Below are 8,881 nucleotides of genomic sequence, written 5' to 3' on the forward strand. Positions count from 1 at the left end.
TCGTTATTTTTTAATGAAATATTTTATGGCCACACAATCAAAGATTTATTTATAGCATGAATTTTAAAATAACATTTTATTTTTTCTACTTCATGCTTAATCAAATGGTGTCACGTCAAATTGAAACAAAATTTAAAATTTAATTTTCTTATTTACGTATTTTATGCTTCATTTATTTGTCCCTAATAAAAATTAAAATTCTGATTATTCAAATCTTAGCTCATAAGTATATATTTAATTTTCTGTTTGAATCTAATCATTTAGATCTCAATAATGTACTACTCCTGTATCCCTTTTTGACATAGATATTACTATTGCAAAGAACTTTATCCAACCATCTTTAATTTATCATTTTGTTTTTGCTTTATCTTTGTTATTAAATATTATTTATTAACTAATATTTAATGACTTATAATAACTTATTAGAAGTGATGTAGTAAAATTATTATAAAAAGTACTTGCGAAAAAAATTGAAATGAATCCCATATAAGTCGCCAAGTTAATTCAAAAAATTAAAAGTTAACTTATCATTTTGTCATTTTATCCATTTTTATAAAATATTATTAATTTTTTAATGCTCAGATGACCTATGATAATTAATTAGGGGTGATATAATAAAATTACGATTGAAGTTGCGAAGCAGTCATGTATTGAATGACTTAGAATAACTAATTAGAAGTGATATAACAAAGTTACAAAAAAACTAGTTGTGAAAATATTTAAGTTGGTTCCATATAAGGCGTCAAACAAATTTATAAAATCAAGAGTTCATTTATCATTTTATATTCATTTTACCCTTTTTATTAAATATTATTAATCTTTTAGTACTTAGATGACTTATAATAATTAAGTAAGAGTGATATAGTAAAATCATGTTTGAAGCAACTAAAACAGACATGTCATAAATTTCTATTTTACTAAATATTATTAATTTACTAATGTATAATGACTTATAATAATTAATTAGGGGTGAAATGGTAAAACGATGACTAAAGCAGCTGAAACAGGGGTGATCGAGCTCGAGCTACACCGTGTCGGCTCTTTTCTATTGAATAAAATAAAATTCAATTTTAATTCAGAAATTAAGATTGAACGATGTCATGTATAATATAATTTGAAAGTTAAAGAAAGTAAATAAATGGTAAATGTAATTATTTTAATAAGATAGTATGATATTAATTTAGTATACATGATATTTGCGGGATTAAACTAAAATACAAATGAAAGCTTTACATAAAATTAATATGACTATGCGCTTATAATTAGAGCTAGAACTGTCACCACTTAAATAAAATCTACATTTTAAAATTAAAACTTTTAATTGCATCAACCAATGCTATAGAGATGTTAATATGGGTCAAGGCCCGGTGGACTAGCTCGGCTCGGCCCATAATTTAATGGGGTGAGCTTCAATTTTTGCAGTCCATTTAAGAACAAAGTTTTTTAGCTCGACCCGAATAACCCCATGGCCCATAGGATTTGAGGAATGTGGGTTGGGCTAGCCCGTGGATCGACCTGTCAGTCAAATAATAAATAATTTAAAAATAAAATAAAATATTAAAAAATAATAAAAGAGTTAAAAAACAATCAAGTCTAATGCTGACCATTGACCGGTTCCATTAACAAAGAAAATGGAAAGTTTCCTACTTTCTTATCTAATAAATAATAAAATAATTAAATATCTACCACTAAAACATAAAGAGTACATTATACTCTTCATTTTTCTAATTTTCTTAGTTCAGCTAGCCGCCTCTTCTTCACTATATCTCCCTCAATGCGCCATCGGCTTTCAACTGTGATATTTTCGATTGAGTAGTGTCACCTCTTCGTTTTCTTCCTACTTTGGGTGATTCAAGCTTTGGCTCCCTTTTGATTAACAAACATTAATACTATGTGTTATTGTGTCATAAATATTTATGCTTATTAACAGTGTAAAATTAAATTATAAAATATTATTTTTAAAAAGTGGGCTGGCCCGTGAGGCCCGCAGCCTACAGAGTAATAGTGTGGGCTTGGTGTTTTTTGGCATGTCAATTTAATAGGTCAGTCCAGCCTGACCCGTCAAACTCAAAGCCCAGATGGGCTGGGCAAACCCGTATTGATAGCTCTACAATGATATAAAGAAATATATTGTATAGGTTTAATTTGACTTTAATAATTGAAAAATCAATTAATTGATTTGATAATAGTAAGGTCAAGTTACATTATATTGTGGTTAAAAATTTGCATACATTTAAATAAATATTTGTAATAATTTACTTGCATTTGAATAAATATTAATTATAAACTGTTAATTTAACACAATATTTTAAATTAAATTTATTATGTACTTACTAATTGAGCGTATTTAACGGATATTATTTCTTAATTGAGTCAATCGAGCTGAGCTGAGTTAGCTCAACTGATCCAAGCTTTGACCGAGCCGAACTTGATTAAGCTTTGATTGATCTGAGCCAAGTCGAGCTAAAATAAATAAAAATTGAGTTGAGTCAAGACGAGCTTAATACATGCGAGTCGAGCCGAGCGAGTTTCTAGCTGGCTCGGCTCTTTGCCCAGATCTACTTGTTCATATTCTACAAAATAGGATAGGGTCAAAGTTGGCTCCCACCCCCCCCCCCCGCCCCCCACTTAAGGCAGATTAAAAAAATAAAAAATACAAAAGTGAATTAGAGCTCGTTTGGAATTAAAAATTTAAAATACAAATTATTTTTATTTGATTAAAAAGTACTTACTATAAATTTTTTCAATCAATATTTATATAAATTGATACATTAAAAAATATTAAATAATAATATATTACTTAAATAATTTAAAAATTACTTTAAAACATCAAATAAAAATGAATTTAAAAACTATTTCATAAATTAAATCACTACATTTGTCAGTTTTCATGATTTTATTTAAAATTAAATATTCGAGAAAACATTTATATGTGTTGCCAAAATACCGTTTGATCTTGCAACGTGATTCATCTGTCATTTATTATTATAATAATAAAAACAAAGACTTATATATTCTTTGATCGTCATCATCAATGATATTTTCGATTTTATTTAATGAAAACGAGCGAAAAATAAAATTATAATATATAAATCATAGAATAAAATAAAGAATTGTGATGTAATTATGATGTATAAAATTTTTAAAATCAAATTTATGAGATATGTTAATATATATATATATATATATATATATATATATGTAATATGTGTGTGTGTCTAAGTGATAGAGATATTATTGTCATAAAAAAATAATTTTCTGCTTCTTTTCAAAAGCAGAAAAACTGTTTCGTCTTCTTTTTAAAAACCCTTTTTCAAGTTTATGAAACACCCTTTTTTTTAAAAAAAATAATATTTTTTTCTCAAAAAAAGTTTTTTTTTTTAGAAAAAAACAATGTTAAACCGTCTATTAGTGATATATCACATTATGTTACTCATTGATTATTAATTTTATAACTATACTAAGTAAAATTGCATTAATGATACCTTTAAAATTGCATTAATGATATCTTTAAGAAATATTATTGATTGATTAACCTACGTCAGTAACTACAAGAAGTAAAAACGTATTCGTGATTTTCATAACAAATTATTTATTTAATTAATCTATAAATTGATGATTATGCTAAATGAAGTTTATTAGTGGCATGCTTAAGAAATATTAGTGACGATCAACTTATATTGGTTCCCTTCATTTTTATTTATCACATTTCATATTATAAGTGTCATTTTGACAAATCTTCATAGCTAAATTGATTTATATTAATTTAATTTTTAATTTAAAATTTAGAAGCCAAAAAACTATAAGATGTAAGGTATGTAATTGTTTTAAATTTTGACAAATCTTCATAGCTAAATTGATTTATATTAATTTAATTTTTAATTTAAAATTTAGAAGTCAAAAAACTATAAGATGTAAGGTATGTAATTATTTTAATATAAATATGATAAAAATATATATTTTAAAATATCAATCAAAAATCAATCCAATTTTTAATGATATTCTTAATAATTACTTTAGTAAATAATGTTAGTAATTGATTCACATGTATTTTAAAAATGTTATCAACTATATGTCATTTCATTTAGTAAGAATAAAAGTGTAAGGTTAAAAGTCCCAAAACATTAAAAAAAAAAAGGTCTCGTTTTGCACCATTTGCTTCCCGCCATTATTTCCCCCCATTTACTTTTCACAATTAAAATTTGGGTTAACTTCTAAATTTTTAAAAAACCCTCCATTAAACTTAGTATTCCATTCACAATTAAACTTTCAATTTCTCATCTTCCTCTCCCAAACTCCCTACTGTTGAAGCTGCCGAGGTCAATTGTTGGTCTTCCGACATTCTCTTTGGACTCTAGTAAGTTTTCCTTGCCTTCAATCTATTAAATAATAAATTTATTTAGATTTTCAGCAAATGTTCATATTTTATTGTATATGATGATCCCTTTTCCATTTTTATTTGCCAGATTTGTGAAAGTTCAATATTTTTAATTGTTGGTGATGTTTTTTATATCAATGTTTTGTGGTCCCTTGAAAGTACCTTGTGGATTAGGGCAAGATGGGAAGGATCTAAGATTGATTTCTTGAGAGAATGACGATCATGCACCAATTCTTTGAGCTCCGTCTCTATTATTTTCATCGATTTGATAAATTTTCTTCTATGAATTATGCTTTAAAGCAATATTGTGAATATTGTGGTAATCTGGCACTTATCCATTTTAGTAGTAACTGCAATTAGCCTTTCTCACTCCTTTAAGGTTTTGGATTCATAAAATCCCAACTCCATCATATCGAATTTCCGTTTCCTCTTTTTTTTTTTTTTCTTAAAAATTATTTCCCCTTCTTGATGTTTGGGATGTAAGTGTAACCAAGGAGAATGACCCTAAGAAGTATGAAGGTGGATGTATTTGTTTTAGGAAGTTGTACAATGATGACTATCCTCTATAGTGCCTGGAATTGTTCAACGATCACGGATTGCATGTTGGGGATGAAATTGGTCTACATTGGGATCCTAGGTCTTCAAGTTTAATGTTCAAATTGCTTTCTCGGGTTTGCACTTTGTGAAACTTGCAAGATGATTCAACAATTTTGGACCAATAATACACCATAGTCTTTTCGTTAGTATTACTCTTCATATAGTGGTAATAGCTAAATGCTGAATGATATTTTTGTTTGTAATACTCTTCACAATTATAATGTTATCTTTCAATATCTTCAAACGTCTGTAAGGCATTATATTGTCGCAGTGTTGATGTTGTGCATGATCATTGGAGGCAAATAAAGATGTAAGTATATTTAACCAAGTTTAAATAGTCACTCAAACAGAATAGTGAATCAGAACAGCAGAACATTTATTTTTTGCTAAGCAAGTTAAATTCAAGAATTGTCGGGGTCTATCAAAAACAACCTTTCTACTTCTTTGGAGGTAGTGGTATGGACTGCGTACATTTTACCCTCCCCAAACCCCACTATGTGAGAATACATTGGATTTGTTGTTGTTGTAAGTTAAATTCAAGAACTCTCCATTGCCTTATACCAAAGATACGAGTACAATAGTTATAGTAGGTAAAGTTTAATCTTTACCGCTATAGTGGGCAAAGGTCAATTATTTTAGAGGGAATGGTAAAAGACACAAAGTATTAGGTTTTTGCAAGCTTCATATGTGAATTATCTAGTGTGCGAGTTTCCAACCTAAACAATCACAGAATGCTTATCAAAACACACCCTGCTATTATTAGTATTTAATATAAACAAACAATAATTTTATTACTCTAGCATTATCAGAGTGCTTTCTCTCCCTATTATTAGTATTTAAAATAAGTATCTGTTAATAGATGTTCAGTTGCTAGTTTCATGCTTTACTTTTAAATGAAGGTTACAGCTGCAACATAATGAGAGACAAGTTTTAGAAGAACACTGAGACAAGGTTAGCTCATTTTGTATTTTCATTAGGTCTGATTCTGTATAGCTATTGCAGAAACACCCATTCAATTAAAACAAAATGGCCTGAAGTGTTTATTAGAACAGTGATGCAGTTTAAAATGACCTGATTGCTATTAGCAGGTTCAGTCCTAATCAGAAAGACACACAACAGCAGTAAATTCCATCCAAAGCAGGTCAACTATATATCCCTTTAACCTAACAGCAACAAGAAGCATTTTTTTTTTCCTCCCCCTCTTCCTGTTTGGGTGAAAATGCGACAAAAGAGTTTTAGAAGAATAATGTTGAAGCTTAATGCAAAAAGTTGACAATCTTCTGCCAAATTAGGAGAGGTAATTTGATGGCCAGAATATTAACAATTAATTATGTACTACACCTTTTGTTCCCTTCCACGGTTCCACCATTCAAAGTACCACATCATTAACTCATGGAACACATTTGACACAGTTGGATATTGTTTAATATTTTGATCAATTTAGATATAAAATTGTTAAAAGTTCAGATAAAAAATAATTGAGGTGCTTTCAGGTACATAAACAAGGATCTAGAAGTGAGATGGTGGACTAAGAAGTAGCATGCTGAAGTGTAGTAGAGAAACTAATAGCCATGTTGCTCGAACTCTTCAAAAATGTCATCGGGTGCTTGTTGGATCCTTCAAAAGTAGTGCATTTTTGTAGTATCTAACACGGGTGTGGCCATATTTTTGGAGAGTCCTTTTTGGAGAGTCCGAGCAACTTAGCTAATAGGGAGAGACTGAGGTAACTAAATTCCAGTTGTCTACTACATTCTAGGTTGTATGTGGATAGATACTACTAAATTCTAGTGTTTTAGTCTTTATTTTCCTATGTCAATAAGAAAAGAGTTGGTAGGTTTGTTAGTTGGAGATAAGGTGGTAATAAAGATACTCATCTACTTCTATCTGGAAAATAGTCACCTTGATAAAATGGGTTCAAGGTGACCTGTAGACTTGCTTCGAGGTTTCTCTATTAATCTGGTGGCCTATTGTCACTTGGGTTTTTGGTTGAGGAATGTTGTAATCTAACAGTTTCACTTCTACTATTTTCCTCTGATATTAGCATAGTCAAGAATTTGAGAATTGTTACAGTTACATATGTGATAGGTTGTCACACTAGTCACAGTTGAAATGAAATTTATTCTTGCGCTGAAGCTATATATTTTATTTGCAGAAAAGCTGTACATGGAGCCTTTCCGAGGATCAAGTTATTCAAATTTTAAGAAGAAATCTTTATTGTCATGCTTTCTAAAACTCGAAGTAATGAACGATGGCCTGGCTAAGATTATTGGGATTAACTTATTGTATACTGGTTGTCTCTGGAGTTTCAAAAAAGGAGCGCCCAGATAAAAGCAACCTAAAAGTCTAAGAAGGGTGGCTCATTGCACATGTGTGGTTGGTTCGGTGTTTATGGGGATAGCTAAGAGGAAATTGGTAATTATTTATACATTTATTTGGTTGTAAATTATTTACACTTGCAGTTCACTATTTTATTTCATTTACAGGAAGCATCTCTTGGTAGACCAGCCACTCGAGAAGAGATATGGAAGAAGACCCATATGAAAATTAGAGATGGAAAAGAAGTCTTAGTCGAGACACGGACAGAGGACACCTATGTACGTTCAAATCTTACATAGAATCCATTTTATACCATTTCTTATATACTAATTTACTTTTAATATAGAATTGATACGTTTAAGCAATTAAAGAGCTCAAAAGGAATCAACCGATAGATGATCAAAGCAATCAAATCATGCTATCAGGGGAAGAATCTTCTATTGGTTGGATGAAGTTGGTGGCGTGTATAAGGAAGGGCATATGGCCTTTGCTCTGAGAAGAGCTTTCATCGCCTCCAGTGTGGATTGCAAACTATAGGAGGTTTTGCTGCCATGCCAGATGAACAACTTGAGGAGATGCGACGGGAAGTTCGGGAGCTTGAAAGTACGCGAGTAACAAAAAAAAAGGATGGAGGAGCGTCGTCGGACAATACTTGATCCAGACGTTCAAGAACTCAAGGCTCAAGTAAATGCCTTAATTAAGCTTCCTCTTTTTCTGCCCCCTAGCGCTGATGATGGTGGTGTAGAGGATGAGGATGACGATGAGGATGAAATGGAGTATTAGGTGGTGTTGTTACTTTAGTTTTGAATTTTGGTGGTTTGGTGTGTTTGAAAGAATTTGTTTTGCTACTTGTTTGTATAGTTTTTTTATACTTGTTTGCATATTGTTTAAGTTGGATGAATATGTATGAAGTTTGGTTGCTTAATTTTAATGTTTAAATTATTTCGGAAGTATTTTCTTATTGTTTTGTTGGTTGTTATTGATTGTAAGTTGATTTTCTATTGAAATATTTAGTTTTGGTGCAGTAAAATGCTAAAAAAATACCATATTAGCAATGGGTGTAGGGAGGGATATCCCTTAAAATATTGAATTATCAAATTACCTTTTTATTTAACTTAGCGAGAGACATCCCTCGTTATATTTAAATTTATAAATTATATTAATTTTCACATACCAAGGACCATTCCTTACTAAATAATAAATTAATATTATATATATTTTTAATATAGCAAGGGTTGTCCCTCACTAAATAATAAACTAATATTATATACATTTTTAATATAGCTAGGGATGTCCCTCACTACATTATATATTTGGAGTCCGTCACTACTTTACGAGGGTCTCCCTCACTAATAATTAGCAAGACACCTTGTAGCGATGGTTGTCCTCACTAATTGATTAGTGAGGGATGTTCCTCACTAAATCGTATGGCTAAAACAAGACTTTTTAGTAGTGGTTTCAGCTTTTGATGGAATATTTTACATCTTTTTCAAAGGATAATTGTATGTTTTCAAGCAACTGATGTTGTATTTAATACTTGATTTTAGTGTTTTCAGGCTAAGGAGGTAGCTGAAGGAGAAACTTGGAAAA

The 8,881-nt window shown here is 30.0% G+C and overlaps 1 long non-coding RNA gene across 5 annotated transcripts; it reads left to right on the forward strand.

The window, feature by feature from the left end:
• The first annotated feature begins 3,986 nt into the window (after window positions 1-3,986).
• On the forward strand, window positions 3,987-8,241 carry LOC107851862. 5 transcript variants are annotated; one of them, XR_007048165.1, is made up of 6 exons: window positions 3,987-4,357; window positions 5,875-5,926; window positions 6,469-6,698; window positions 7,128-7,387; window positions 7,459-7,569; window positions 7,638-8,241. It is a non-coding gene; the product is annotated as an uncharacterized LOC107851862 (long non-coding RNA). The 5 variants fall into 5 exon arrangements; XR_007048164.1 differs by having other exon boundaries at window positions 3,988-5,926; XR_007048166.1 differs by lacking the exon at window positions 6,469-6,698 and having other exon boundaries at window positions 3,992-4,357.
• Window positions 8,242-8,881: the final 640 nt, after the last annotated feature.

The sequence above is a fragment of the Capsicum annuum genome, chromosome 12 (genome assembly GCF_002878395.1).
Source record: "Capsicum annuum cultivar UCD-10X-F1 chromosome 12, UCD10Xv1.1, whole genome shotgun sequence".
NCBI classification, from domain to species: domain Eukaryota; kingdom Viridiplantae; phylum Streptophyta; class Magnoliopsida; order Solanales; family Solanaceae; genus Capsicum; species Capsicum annuum.